A 15,732-nucleotide genomic window follows, 5' to 3' on the forward strand; every position below is an offset into this window, starting at 1 on the left:
GATTTAAAGCTATTGTAGTTAGGATTTTAGTGCTTTGTACTTATTAATGTTTGTACTGTTTTGTATGTAACATGTTTAGGAATTTACTTGTATTTAGTAAACTTTCCATGTATGCTTTCGTGTCATATGTGACACATGTTTCTTTATATTTAATGTAAAGGATTTTTAATGTATGAATAGAGGAATGTCAGTTAAAACTCTGAATGTATTGTAAGGGAGCTGTCCCTGATGTTTGAAAAGAAAAAAAAGTATTTGTATTTTCCGCTACGAGATTTATCAACTCTGAATGGTTAATAACACGTAATTATCCAGATATATTATTACTTATGTTTTTTTGTAAAAAGCGGGTCGTTACAAGTGGCAAATGGATAATGGGAGGAGAAATGACTGTTGACAACTACTATGGCCTCCTAGGCCTCACTTCAGAGCCACAAATAATCTGCAACAAGGCAACCATTGATGACAGTGAGTTATGGCATCAAAGGTTGGGACACTTATGGTGCGTTTGGGTGTTGAATATTTCGAATATGAATAATATTTTGAATCTAATTGTGAATTTCAAGACAATGAAAATGTGTTTGGATGTTGAATATAATTCAGATTTTTTTTGAATATGTGTTTGGATATTGAATTTTTTAGATTGAAAAAAAAGTGTTTTATAATGGTAAAAACTGATTGAAAATGATTGGATTGTATGAAAAGTTGTGTATAATGATTAATATTATGAAAATAAGTGTTAATTTTTAAAAATTGAAAAATAATAAAACTAATAATAAAAAGAATATTGAATATTCATTCAAACCAAAAGCACCATTAAACTTCAGAGATATGCTTAAGATTGCTAGCAAGGAAATTGTCAAAGATCTACCCAAGATGGAGAAAACTGGGAAAGGAGTTTGTGGTCCATGCCAGCTAGGAAAGCAAACACGAGCAGCTCACAAGAAAATTTTAGTTATTCCCACTTCCAGAAACTTAGAATTACTGCATATGGATCTCATAGGTCCTACTAAGACTGCTAGTCTAGGAGGAAGAAAGTATATATTGGTGGTTGCGGATAACTATTCCCAATTCGCATGGGCTCTTTTTCTCCAGGAAAAGTCTGATGCTTTTGATGCAGCTCAACAATTATTCAAGAAAATTCAAATTGAGCATGTTAGTTTTATAATTGGCTACATTCTGGATAAAACAAAAACACTTTATGTAATGGTTGCGTTTTAACAGGATGGTCGGTTTTCAATTCAGAATCTTCATGTATTCAGACAATGATCAAATCAAAAACAATAACTGATCACAAGCTTCTTAAAGATGTCCATGAAGAGTCCTTGCAAAATCCAAGACAAAAACAACCGGTTCTATGCAACCATCCAAACGGACCTTTGAAGGCGTCCGAACGCCCCTTAGTGTCTAGCAGATAACGACGAAGATGTCCAGACGTCAGAGCAACACTGTTCGGACGCTAGGTCAATTAGTATTCAACAAGGAGTTGGATTTCAGAAGTCGACACTGTTTGGGAAGTCTCTACAAGTCGTCCGGACGACATAGCAACGCGTTCGAATGATGTCCAATATTTCAGAATATTCTAGAGTTCCGTTCGAACACAGAAAGGATTTTAGTGAAGACCATCCGGCGCTTAGTCAAGCTGTCTAGATGTAAACCTGATAAAGATAGAATTGCGCTGTTTCTGAAAGGATATGGCAGAAAACCGTCCGGACGAGGCTAACTTTCGTCCGGACGCTCTCCAGCCAGAACCCGAATTTCAACAGTTTTAGGTTTCCTGTAAGCCTATAAATAGAGGGCCCTAGGCTTGTGTTTTGTATAGAATTCAGTGTTGAATTCTCTTAGCTTTAAGAGGGTGTTTAGGGAGAATCGAAGATCCGCTAGCTCTCAAGCCGTTGTCAGTGTGTGCTCAACTGTTCGTGTGAAGTCTATCTTAGGGGTCGGCCCTAAGGTAAAGGAATCCATCAAAAACCCCTTCAGGTGGAACATCTGGTTGGGAAGCGTTCACGATGGGCTTCGTGTCAGAGTTAAAGGTATGACTACTGCATAAGAGTATATGAGTACGAATGTCTTATAACTAGCTTTGTTTTTGGATAGTGGATTTCCTGGGTTTGGCTGCCCCGGAGTGGTTTTTCTCTTCACAGAGTTTTCACTTCATAACAAATATCTTGTCTTATTTAAATTCCGCATTGAAGATATTTGTTTGCACACAAACACACACACTTGGTTAAAATTAGAAGTCAATATTTTATTTTCAATTGGTATCAAAGCATGTTACACTTGTGTTTTAAATTTATTTATTGAATGTGATCCATGACTTCTTATAACATAAATCTTCCTGAGTTCTTCGAAGATGATTTTTATGATTTCTCTAAAGATACCCTTTTGATAGATAAACTCTTTAAGAAATCTAATAGAGAACTCAAGAAGATTAAGCAAGAAAAAGAGTCTTTGTTTTTATAATTATCTGAATCACATGTTTTGATTGATTCTTTGAAATCTGAGAATACCATGCTTTTTGATACTGTTGATACACTAGAGAATAAATCAAAAGAATCAAAGGATCTCTTGAAAAAATTCTCTAGTAATAATTTGAAAAGCATGCTTTGTAGTCATACATATATTTCTAACAAGCCTAATTTAAATGTTAATGATTTAAGTACTTCTACTTCACATGCTTCGTATTCTGAATTAGATTTTGTTGATATTAAGCCTGTGATAGAAGATACAGCTTGTTTGAATAATTCTTACTTAACTAATCATGTGATGTCTAATTCCAAGAAATTAGGAATACAAGGTAAATTTATTCCTAAGTGTCATAATTGTGGGAAGATTGGTCATATTAGGCCAAATTGTTATTTGTTGAAATCTCACAGGCCTTGAATTAAGTAGGATGCTCTGAGGAAAAGTGAAGTTGAAGATTCTTCCTCATCAAAATATGTCCATCCGCATAGGAGACATATAAAAGGTAAGGGCAATATTGTTTGTAAGAATGCTAACCATATTTCTGCAGAGAAAGTCAAGCAGCATTCCAACAAAAGAAGACTGCCCACTTGTCATCACTATGGCATCACCAGTCACACTCGACCCAAATGTCCACATCTTTAGGCTCAGAAGTCGAAGGTTCAGAAGGAGCTACCAACAAGAGCTACATCAGGCACTCAACCTCTGACTACATTCCAAGCTCCACGGCATCAGCAGCGAACAGCTGAAGTTGGTTCCTGCCAATCAGAGTGGCAAATCAAAGAAGAATGATTCTAGGCACTACAAGAGAAAGTCGCAGAAGCCCATTAGCAACCATGGCTATGAAAGGTTGCTAAGCCTAATGCAATGTATGCTAAGAAGAATTGACAACATAAACAAGACCAGCAAACCACCGCCACGGGTCAAGCAGGTATGGGTCAGGAATGATGAGACCATACACCCCTTGAGGGGGAGTGGACTCTCCAAGTAGAGGTGAAGTCTTACCATGCCTAGAATTTTGGTTCCTAAATCCTAGTGCATGTTAGGTATGTTTTGCATTGCATAGTTTATCATGTCATATCCTATACGTGCCTTGCATTTTATTTGAGGAACCATTTATTCTATCCCCATATTTTCTCTTGTTGTCTTGAGAAACTTCTGCAGATATTTTTTTTGGGGATAACAGTTAAAGCACGTCGGGCAACTAACTTTCTGTCCTGGTATTTCTAAACCTCTCTCCCTCAGGACAGGTTTGATTTTACCTTACATGTTGGGATTAGATGTTATTTCTTTTTCCATAAGCATGTCCTTGTTGTTTTTCCGTTGATTTCAACAACAACAAAAAAAAATGGGGGAGAAGATGCAGAATTTTTAATTTTTTAGAGTTGCTTTCCACACATTGTATGTGTTTTTGCCTGATATCTCAGTTCATTGTGCATTAATTGAGTATGCTTATATATTGAAAAATAGAAATTGACTTCTAAAATAAATAACAAGTGTGTGCGCACAATGTGTTAACAAAATAATGCGGAAAATAAATAACACAAGATTTTTTGTTAACGAAGTGGAAACTCAAGATGAGAAAAACCACTCCGGGGCAGCCAAACCCAGGATATCCACTATTCAGAAGACAAGACTAGATACAAGATAGTAACACTCACATACTCCTGATGCAGTGGTCATACCTTGCTCTCTAACGTGTAACCCAACACGAACTCCTCCCAACCAGGTCTCCTACCTGAAAGGGTCTTCAATGGAATCCTTTACCTTAGGGCCGACCCCTAAGATAGACTTCAGTTTAAGCACAACAATAGCACACACAGCAATGGCTTTAGAGAGAACAAATCAGCTCAATAACCTCACAAAATAACTCTCTAAGCTCTAGTGGAATTCAATACCGAATTCTTGCAATTCTCAAGCACAATGGCCTCTATTTATAGGCTAAGGACTCAATTCTCAAGCACCCATCCTCATGGGCCGTCCGGACGGACAACTGTACGACCAAAATTTTGAGATTTTTGCTGAAAATCTTTCCTGTTTAAGAGCCGCGTCCGGACGGTTAGTCACTATCGTCCGGACGGTCGCACGCCCGTTGCAAGTAATTTCCTTATAAAGGCTTTGCGCGTCCAGACCAAGAGGATGGCCGTCCGGACGGGTGATCTGCTGCACGCAATTTCCATATCTGTCATACGCACGTCTGGACCATGGTAGACCAGCGTCCGGACGGTTGAGTTTGAATTGCAAACTTGCCTTAAGGAGTAGCGCGTCCGGCGAGAATCCACGTCGTCCAGACGGTTGCAGCAATCTTCCTATATTTGCTTTTGGAAAGAAAATCTGTAGCTTGATCGAACACTGAGGATCGTCCGGACGGGCTGCTGAACCATCCAGACGGATGCAAGCTGGAACAGAAGCTTCTCGATACACAGGAGTGTCCGGACGAAAAACCACATCGTCCGGACGAATGATGCTTTAGTCTGAAGTACGTCCGGACTGTATGTCACGTCGTTCGGACGGCTAAAGCTTTGGACAGCTGGGCGTCCGGACAGGATGACACGTCGTCCGGACGGCTGGCAGGGAACCGAAATCTCTGACTTGTAAACAGTGCAAAATCTTCTGAAGCACTTCTGAATAGCAGAAACCCTGTTAAAAAACATATTTACATATAAGTGATTTTGTCCAATCAGAATGTAGCCAATCACAACCTAACATATATGATTCAAAGTTTATGTATGATATCTGCGAAGTTTTGCTATGCATCTTAATTCTAGATATTTGCTTTTCTCATGCGATGAAAAATTGTGCACTATCCAAAGCTCTCCTAAAGTATTCTTTTTCTCTGACTTTTAGCTTCTAGAAGTTCTAATGAGAGAGATTTTTTTGCTAAGATAGTCAAATTGACCAACTTGCTAGTTGAACCTAGAACCCATAAATTTTGGCATTCTTTCTAGGTTGCAGCACCAAGTGATAAAAAACATTCAAAACTGAAAAGAAAAAAAAATACAAATAAATAAAAAGATGCACTGCTTTTGTGCTATAAATATGTTCTTGAATTTGTCCCTATAGAAACAGTCAGTGACCAAATCATTGCAGAAATAGACGGTCACTAAAGGACGAAGTAAAAGAAAAGTGTTGCAGCTTAGGGGGAGTGTATCAAATAAGGGTGGCTAGGCCCTAGTAAAATAAGGATTGACTTTTGACTGATCTAACATTGATCTTCTCTCTTATTTAGAAAATCTGGTTGCTTTAAGTCATATCAGTAAACTTTATACCTTATTGAGAAAGCTTTCACACTCACACATATTGCATAAGTTAAGTTTACTATTGAAAAATTTCTATCTGCAGGGAAATTTTTGTGCTTATTGACTCTTAACTCTCAATTATATCTTGGTATATTTTTGAAATGCTATTTGATTGTTTTATCAGTTATTTATACATGCGTGTTCTGAAGCTAACGCTAGGAAAAAAAAATTCTGCATATTTCCCTCTGTTTTTCAACTTCTAGTGTGAAGCGTTCGTACAGACTTGTTCTTGTGTTCGGACGTGCTCGGCTCTGTCGATTTCTTATCTAACAGCATGCCGTCCGGACGAGTATGTACCATGTCCGGACGCGAGCTTTTTGCTTTTTCTGCCAAACACACACATTACTTTTTTGTATGTTCTATCATGTTGTGTTGTGTGTGTTTTCTCTCAAACTGATCCCAAGATTTTGGCATTCTCTACACATCTTTTCTCATTCCCAGGTATTACCTTTGACTTTCCTTATTCTCTTAAGCTTTGGTTCTTATTAGAATATTGGAATCTTTAATTGATTATAATTTGAGAGATTGTGCATGAATATCTTTTTCTGTCTTTATGCTGGATGGATATTACTAATCTGTGTCTTTTGGATTGCTATATCTACTTTTGTATTTCTTTATCCATCCAATTAATAGCCATCATAATACCACATTCTTTTTGAAACTAACAGGATCTAATATTTCCTTGTGGTATTATTTTTGGATAGATTTCTGTTTAAATATTTTCAGGAATATGTTGTCCGGTGGCTTCCAACATAGCATCAGACAGAGGGCTCTTTGGAAAATAGACTAGTGTTGAAATCATATGTTCCAGAGATCTCCAATTTTAGATGAGCTCATTCCCCCTGCTCATACAAAGTCTTCCATAACCTTTTCCTCTAAGATCTGCACCAATTAGAGATTCAGTGGTGAATCTTCTTTATCATCCTGCAGACCACTTGTCTAGAGGATTTCTTTCTGCGAATGATCAGTTTCGGGCTAGAAGACTCAAGTGACTGAAAATTTTCAGTCTATGGTTTCCCGACTTCAGGAGCAAAAAGCCGAAGTGGCTCAAATTCAGGAAATATGATATCTTGAGGTTTTGGTTTTCTCTTGTTGATTTGATCTTTTGATGAAACACTTTACTATTATTCTTGTTGTTTTGAATTTTAGTAATTGTGGTTTTCTCTTATACTCTATTTACCCTTTGTTCTTTTGAGACAAAAAGGGTGAGAATTTTTTGTTTTAGATCGAAAATGTATTTCCAAACCGGTCAAGTGTTTTTGTCCCAAAATGGCCAAAGAAGGAGTTTGTTAGTTTTTTAATTGGCTACATTCTGGATAAAACAAAAACACTTTATGTAATGGTTGCGTTTGAACAAGATGATCGGTTTTTAATTCAGAATCTTCATGTATTCAAACAATGATCAAATCAAAGACAATAACTGATCACAAGCTTCTTAAAGATGTCCATGAAGAGTCCTTGCAAAATCCAAGACAAAAACAGCTGGTTCCTATGCAACTGCCCGGACGGGCCTTTGAAGGCGTCCGGATGCCCCTCAGTGTCCAGCAAATAACGATAAAGACGTCCAGACGTCAGAGCAACACCTTCCGGACGCTAGGTCAATCAATATTCAACAAGGAGTTGGATTTCAAAAGTCAACACTGTTTGGGAAGTCTTTGCAAGCCGTCCGGACGACGTCCAGTATTTTAGAATATTCCAGAGTTCCGTTCAAACGTGGAAATGATTTTAGCGAAGACCATCCGGACGCTCAGTCAAGCCATCCGGACGTAAACCTGATAAAGATAGAATTGCGCTGTTTCTGAAAGGATATCGCAGAAAACCGTCTAAACGAAGCTAACTTCTGTCCGGACGCTCTCTAGTCAAAGCCTGAATCTCAGCAGTTTTTAGGTTTCCTGTAAGCCTATAAATAGAGGGCCCTAGGCTTGTATTTTGTATAGAATTTCGTGTTGAATTCTCTTAGCTTTGAGAGGGTGTTTAGGGAGAATTGAAGATTCACTAGCTCTCAAGCCGTTGCCAGTGTGTGCTCAATCGTTCGTGTGAAGTCTATCTTAGGGGTCGGTCCTAAGGTAAAGGAATCCATCAAAAACCCCTTCACGTGGAAGATCTGGTTGGGAAGCGTTCACGATGAGCTTCGTGTCAAAGTTAAAGGTATGATTACTGCATAAGGGTATGTGAGTACGAGTGTCTTGTAACTAGCTTTATTTTTGGATATTGGATTTCCTAGGTTTGACTGCCCTAGAGTGGTTTTTCTCTTCACAGAGTTTTCACTTCGTAACAAATATCTTGTCTTATTTAAATTCCGCATTTAAGACATTTGTTTGCACACAAACACACACACTTAGTTAAAATTAGAAGTCAATATTTTATTTTCAAAGCAAAACTGCCCCATCATGAGAATCCGTAGTGATCATAGAAAAGAATTTGAGAATGCCAGATTTGAAGAATTTTGCCACTCACATGGCATTCAGTAAGAGTTTTCATCCCCCATTACTCCTCAACAGAATGGGGTTGTAGAGCAAAAAACAGGGTTATACAAGAGATGGCTTGAGTAATGATCCATTCAAAGAATCTAGCTCAACACTTTTGGGGAGAAGTTGTCAACACTGCTTGCCACATCATCAATAGAGTCTACTTGCGGCCAGAAACCAACAAGACTCCTTATGAGATATGGTGAGAAAAGAAGCCCACAGTCAAGTATTTCCAGATCTTTGGAAGTAAGTGCTACATTCTTCGAGATAGAAAAAATCTGGGAAAATTTGATCCTAAAAGTGATGAAGGAATATTCTTGGGATACTCCACAAATAGTTGTGGTTACAAGGTTTGTTACAAAATAACAGAAACTGTGATAGAATCAATTAATGTGGTAATTGATGATGAAGAAGTTGGGTCACCTAGCAAAGGGAGAAAACTCAATCCTTCCCAAAAAAGCTGCCTATTCCTTCGGCCGATATGGTCAAGCCATCTTCTTCAACCCAAGAAACACCTGTTATTCCTTCAGCAGCCGATACTCTACCAGATCCTCCTGTCATTCCTTTCATTCCTTCAGTTGCTGATTCTCTACCAGATCCTCTAGAAATTGTGACTTCTGGGAATACTACTAATGCATCTGAAGATGAGGATGAATCCACTAATCCTCCTAAAAGGTCATGGGTCAAGTTTAATCATCCTTCTTGGTAGCTAATTGGGAATCTTGAAGAAGGACGTCGTCTGAGAAACAAAGTGATCCAGCCATCAAACAAAATAGCCAATCAAGTCACAAACAGTTGTTATCTTGCACAGGTTGAACCAAAGAAGGTTGATGAAGCTTTACAAGATGAGAGCTGGATCGCTGCAATGCATGAGGAATTGTATCAGTTTACCAGAAACAATGCATGGACTCTTGTTCCTAGACCTTCCGATCACAATATCATTGGCACCAAGTGGATCTTTAAGAACAAATCAGATGAGCATGGTACAATGATCAGAAACAAGGCTCATCTCATTGCTCAAGGGTATACTCAGATTGAAGGAGTAGATTTTGATGAAACTTTTGCTCTAGTTGCTTGTTTAGAGTCCATCCGAATGTTGCTTTCCATTGCTTGTCATCTTGGATTCAAACTTTATCAAATGGGTGTTAAAAGTGTCTTTCTAAATGGCATACTTCAGGAAGAGGTATATTTAGAACAACCAAAAGGGTTTCAAGATTCTCATCATCCTCAACATGTCTACAAGCTGAAGAAAGCAATGTACGGCCTCAAGCAAGCTCCTTGAGCATGGTCTGAGCATCTGACTACTTACCTTCTGGCTAAAAGGTTCACAAGAGGACAAGCTTATCGAAATCTATTCATCAGAAATCAAGGTCATCATAAGCTCATTCTCAAATTTATATCGATGATATCATATTTAGAGCAACTCTAGATTCCCAAGCTCACGATTTTTCTAAGGAGATGAAGCAAGAGTTTGAGATGAGCATGATTTGACTTACTTTATGGGGCTTAAAGTTAAGCAAACTTCTGAAGGGATCTTTATCTCTCAATCCAAGTATGCCAAAGATCTGGTCAAGCGGTTCAGTCTAGATGGGAAGAGTCATGCTCGTACTCCCATGAGCACAAGTGTCAATATAACGCCCCAGCTTTTAAGATATAAAATATAATATCTTAAAATAGGATTTAAGACATAATAATAAGGCAAAATAATAAATATGAATATTGATAAAAATAAATATTCATTAATTAAGAAGCGTTTATAGTTTCAATTTGATAAAAGTTTAAACAGACCTTAAACTTTAGAACAATGGAAACTGGGTCAAATGAACTCCATTTTAGTTGATTCAAAAACTAGGAAACTCGATTTGAAGTCCTTTAGCTATCTTCCGAATTTCATAATTTTTGGACTTCGTTAAGGGTGCGAAAACACCCACAAAAAATACTACCCCTAATTTGGACAAAAATTTAACATTAATAATTAATGGGCCTTTGATTTTTAATAAAATCATCATTATCCATAAATGATTTTTAGTCCACACATGAACCCAGTTCATCCCTTATATATTATGAAGGTTAAAAAAAATTTAAATAAGAATCTTTAATAATTTAGTGAGTGACTTAATAAGTTAGAAAACTAACTAATAATGAAATAATAGACATCGGCCCATGTTATTATACTCAGCCCAACCCATGTACGTGAAAACAACTGAAGCTCATTCTATGCTCCTATTCTACATGTGCAAAAAATGAGAAATGATTACACAACAAATTTACACAACTTTTATACAACACACTCACATGAGGTGGGACCCATGTGAGTGGAACCCACCACATGAGTCCCACCCCATGTGAGTGTGTTGTGTAAAAATTATGTAAATCTTGTTGTGTAAGAATCACAACCCGCAAAAAACCGACCCAACCAGCAGAAAAGAGAAATGAAGTAGCATTCAGTTAGAAGAAGATTAATGTTACGTTAGGACCTAAACACTCATTAGAAGTTGATAAGAGAATCTTATCAATTGCAGATTTTCTTTCACCTACGAATCAGCTCGTAGCACACCTGCCCATACCCCAACCTTTGATTAAAAACACCTGGATTTAACCTAGCCATTAAGAATTCTATAAAAGAAACCAAGTAGTGCGAACGATCTCCATTGCAGAACTCAAACCCTCTTTCTCTGCATCTTTCTCTTAGTTTTGCGTAGAAAAACTCTGAAAAACCTCCTCCTTTTCTTCACTCAGTCTGTACATAGAAACAACACCCATTTCTTGAAAGCAAGCAGCAGCAAAACTCTGAAATTTCTCTCTTCACTCATGGTTTTTATTGCTTCTTGCAGAAAACTATATATACATCGCTCAAACCCACTGTACCCATACATTTAGCACCTAAAACAAAGCAAAACTTTGTGTATCTCCCTATGTTCTGTGTATCACACAGTTGGAACCTCAAAAGTACAAGAGAAGAAACAAAAAGACAAGAAAAGAAAAAAGAGAAGAGAGGAGAAGTCTCTAGACTCTCTCTCTCAGTTGAAAGTAGAAGAAGGTACTAGAGGACACAGAGGGAATAAAGAGAAATATCTAGAATACCCCTCTCTTTCTCACACCATTCCTCTAGTAAGTTAGTTCTACATGCTTTTCCTTTTATCTGTTTTAAGTTCTTCCTTTTAAAAGCTTAGATCAAATGATGTAAAATCTTAGATCAAATGATGTCTATATATATATATATAACAACATATTCCTATTATCCGGTTAAAAGTTATGAAACTTTCATTTCCCATTTATTTTTGTTGACTAAATTATAGTTCTACATGCTTTTCCTTTTATTTGTTTTAAGTTCTTCCTTTCAAAAGCTCAGATCAGATGATGTCTATATATATATATAATTCAGTCAACAAAAATAAATGAGAAATGAAAGTTTCCTAACTTTTAACCGGATAATAGGAACAGGTTGTTATATATATATATATATATATATATATATATATATATATATATATATATATAATTGATATTCAACTCAAAATAAGAAAAATATAAAAAGAAAGGGAAGGATAAATTCGAATCTAGATCCTTTTAATCTCTCAAAATACCATTTTGAGATATTTAGTAAGTTTCTAAATAAGGCTTCGATTTATTTTATGTAATTTCTAAATTATTAGCTTTGTTTTAATATTTTGTGATTTTACAGTTTTTATTATTTTAAGTATCTAATGTTTTTAAGTTGTGTTTTAACAAGGTATTCCAAATGGCGTATTTAAGTAATAAATCACGCCGTTGTGATGCCCGAATAAAAAGTGACTATTTTATAAAAACGCCGTTACGCCGCCCAAATATTTTAAACTTTATTTGGTATAAAAATAAGTCATATGTTGGCTTAAATCTATTTTGTTATCTCACTCTTTCAGTTAAAATAACTGAAATAATGTCTGCTTTGATATTATAAAAGTTCAGTAATATTTCAGTTAAAATAATTGAAACAGTGTCTGCTTTGATATTATAAAAGTTAAGTTATTTTGGGTTGTAAAACTCTGTTGTAAAAATGGTGAGTTTTAACTATTACACATTTTTATAGAAATAGTATTTTGGGATCTATTTGGATAAATAAATATTTAAGGACCTAGATAAATGCTGTAATAAAGTCCACATAAAAGATTAGTAATAAAATGTAATTAGACTAATTTTATATGATATGATAATGTTCAAAGCAAAAATAGGAAATTAAGTTAAGATTTAGAAGTCAGAAATGAAAATAGGGTTAAAATACATTTTTAGTGAATTATATTAATTCACTATTGTCTGTATTAAATTATATTGCAGCGAATATTTGTGTGTGGAACACTCTTTGTAGTAGGAAAGAACAAAGGTGAGCATTTCTTACTCACTGAGAATGATACGTGGTGGCTTTCTTTAATGTTATGATTTCTGCTTTATTTAATAATATGCAAGTTGTTTGGAGCATGTTGTTTGGAGCATTGCATGTGTTAGAATTAAAAGTTATGAATAAAAATATTGGAAGTTTAGGTACCAAGGCGTCAGTGAATTGAGGAAACCAACGGATAAACTGAGGTTTAGGTACCAAGGCGTCAAGCAATTGACTAGACCAACGAATAAACCAAAAGTTTAGGTACCAAGGCATCAATACACTGATAAGACCGATGGATAAACTAATGGTTCAAGTTTAATAACATAATAAGGGAAGCATAGGCTTCAAGTTCATGGAGAATAGGCTTCAAGTTCATGGAGCATAGGCTCATAATAAGGGAAAAGACCCTGGGTTAGAAGCCCTTGGCAACAAAGTATAAGAAGACCATGGGTTAGAGGCCCTTGGCAACAAAGTATAATAAGACCCTGGGTTAAAGGCCCTTGGCACTAATGAATGAGACGATATAAATGGAATTGTTAATGAGATTGTGCATAAGTATAAATGACTGACATCATATAGTTGCATTGTATGCTTTTAAGTAAATCAGTATGTCATGATTTTATTGAAGGCTATTGACTAATTTGAAAACATTTCAAGTATAGGATTGTGGAAGAATTTGCAATCACATACTTATTGGTGCAAGTTCTAAAGATGGAGAAACGATTTAGCTAGCTTAAGGATTTTAAGGCTAACGTTTATTTAGCCAGTTATATTTCTTTGTAAATACTTGTATTTGTATTTGTATTTCTTGTGGTGTGTATGTTTCAATAGAATTTCCCTGCATGTTTATGTGTCATCTGTGACACATGCTTTTAATGTATTTAGCATTAAGAAACTGATGACTTTTAATAAATGATTAGAGGTAATTCAGTCAGCTTTAATATGTTATTTGTTCCCAAGTTTTAAGAAGAAATATATTCCGCTGCCAAATCTTAACTCTGATGATGTCGTAATGTCACGTGGAAATCGAAATTTTCACTTACGCTTTTTTGTAAAAGGCGTGGCGTTACAGTCAAGATCAATCCTGATCTAACAAACAAGCAAGTTGAACCTACTCTCTACAAAAGTATGATCAAGAGTCTTCTCTACCTTACAGCCAGCTGACCAGATATTGCTTTCAGTATTGGAGTCTTTGCTCGATTTCAAGCAAATCCTAAGGAATCTCACCTCACTGCAGTCAAGCGTATCATCAGGTATGTTAATGATACTATTAACCATGGCATTTGGTATTCTAGAAAAACAAATCTTGTGGCTGCAGGTTACTCTGATGCAGATTGGGCTGGCAATGCGGATGACAGAAAGAGTACTTCTGGAGGATGTTTTTAGGTTGGGACTAATCTTGTGATCTGGATGAGTAGGAAACAATCTTCTATTTCCCCCTCAACTGCCGAGGCCGAATAAATTGCTGCTGGAACCTGTTGCACTCACTTGTTATGAATGAAGAAACTTCTTTGTGACTATGGTTTCACTCAGGACACAATGGCCATCCACTGTGACAACACAAGTGCCATCAATATTTCCAAGAATCTAGTTCAGCATTCTCGTACCAAGCACATAGACATCAGACATCACTTCATTCGTGATCTTGTGGAATCCCAGGTAGTATCTCTTTCTTTGATACCCACTAACAACCAATTGGCTGACATTCTTACAAAACCTCTCGATGGAAGCAAGTTTGAGTCTCTTAGAAAAGTCATTGGTGTTTGTGACATGTCCTAGACATATCTCTCTTCATGCTAGGATTAGACTTTAGTGAAAATTATTAGACTTCTAATTAACTGTGTGTGTGAACAGTGTGCAACAAATTATTAAGTGTAGAATTTAAAGGAGACAAATATTTTGTTGACGAAGTGGAAACTCAATATGAGAAAAAACACTCTGGGGCAGCCAAACCCAGGATATCCACTATTCAGAAGATAAGACTAGTTACAAAGTAGTAACACTCACATACCCCTGATGCAGTGGTCGTACCTTGCACTATAGCGTGTAGCCTATCACGAAGGCCTCCCAACCAGGTCTCCTACCTGAAGGGGTCTTCAATGGAATCATTTACCTTAGGGCCAACCCCTAAGATAGACTTCAAACCAGCGCAGCAACAACACACACAGCAACGGCTTCAGAGAGACTAACTCAACTCCATAATCTCACAATATAACTCTCTAAGCACTAATGGAATTTGTTAGTATTATTGGCCTCATTCTATTTGGACAAAATCACTTGTATGTTAAATATGCTATTTTACAAGGGGATTCCGCTATTCAGAAGAGTTTAAGAAGATTCTACCTACAAGCCAGAAAATCCTCAATTCCCTATCAGCCGTCCGGACAATCGTGACATCCCGTCTGAACGCCCATCTGTCCACTGTTCCATTCGTCCGGACGACGTACCATACCGTCTGGACGCCCCACAGACCAAGCATCATCCGTCCGAACGACGTATATTTCCATCCGGACCTTCACTGTTTCGAGAAGCTACCGGTCCAGCTTGCATCCGTCCGGACGTCTCAGCAGCCCGTCCAGACGCCTCTCAGTGATCGATCAACTTCAGATTCTTTCCAAGTTCAATTTAAGGGAAGATTGTTTCAACCTTCCGGACTACGTGGATTTCCGTCCGGATGCGCTAATCCATAAGGTAAGAATCGCAATTCAAATATCACCGTCCGGACGACAATCAGCCAAGGTCCGGACGCGCGTTCAATAGTTAAGGAAATTGCCTATTCGACTTCAACCGTCCGGACGACTGCCTATCATGGTCCGGACGCGCGCATAGCAGATATGGAAATTGCGTGTTTGAAGTTAAGCCGTCTGGACGCTCATCCTCCATGGTCCGGACACGCGAAGCCTTATATGGAAATTACCTGCAGCGGACGTGCGACCGTCCGGACGATAGTGTCTCACCGTCCGATCACGGCTCTTAAACAGGAAAGATTTCTCAGCGAAATTTTTGGAAAAATCTGTCGCACAGTTGTGTCCGTCCAGACGGCCCTTGTCCACCGTCCGGACAGCACCCGCATATATCACTGCAGTCGCCCATTCTGTTCCTCAGCCTATAAATAGAGGCCCCTGGGCATTGAGAACTGCAAGAA

Source organism: Alnus glutinosa, chromosome 7, assembly GCF_958979055.1.
Source record: "Alnus glutinosa chromosome 7, dhAlnGlut1.1, whole genome shotgun sequence".
Taxonomy (NCBI): Eukaryota; Viridiplantae; Streptophyta; class Magnoliopsida; order Fagales; family Betulaceae; genus Alnus; species Alnus glutinosa.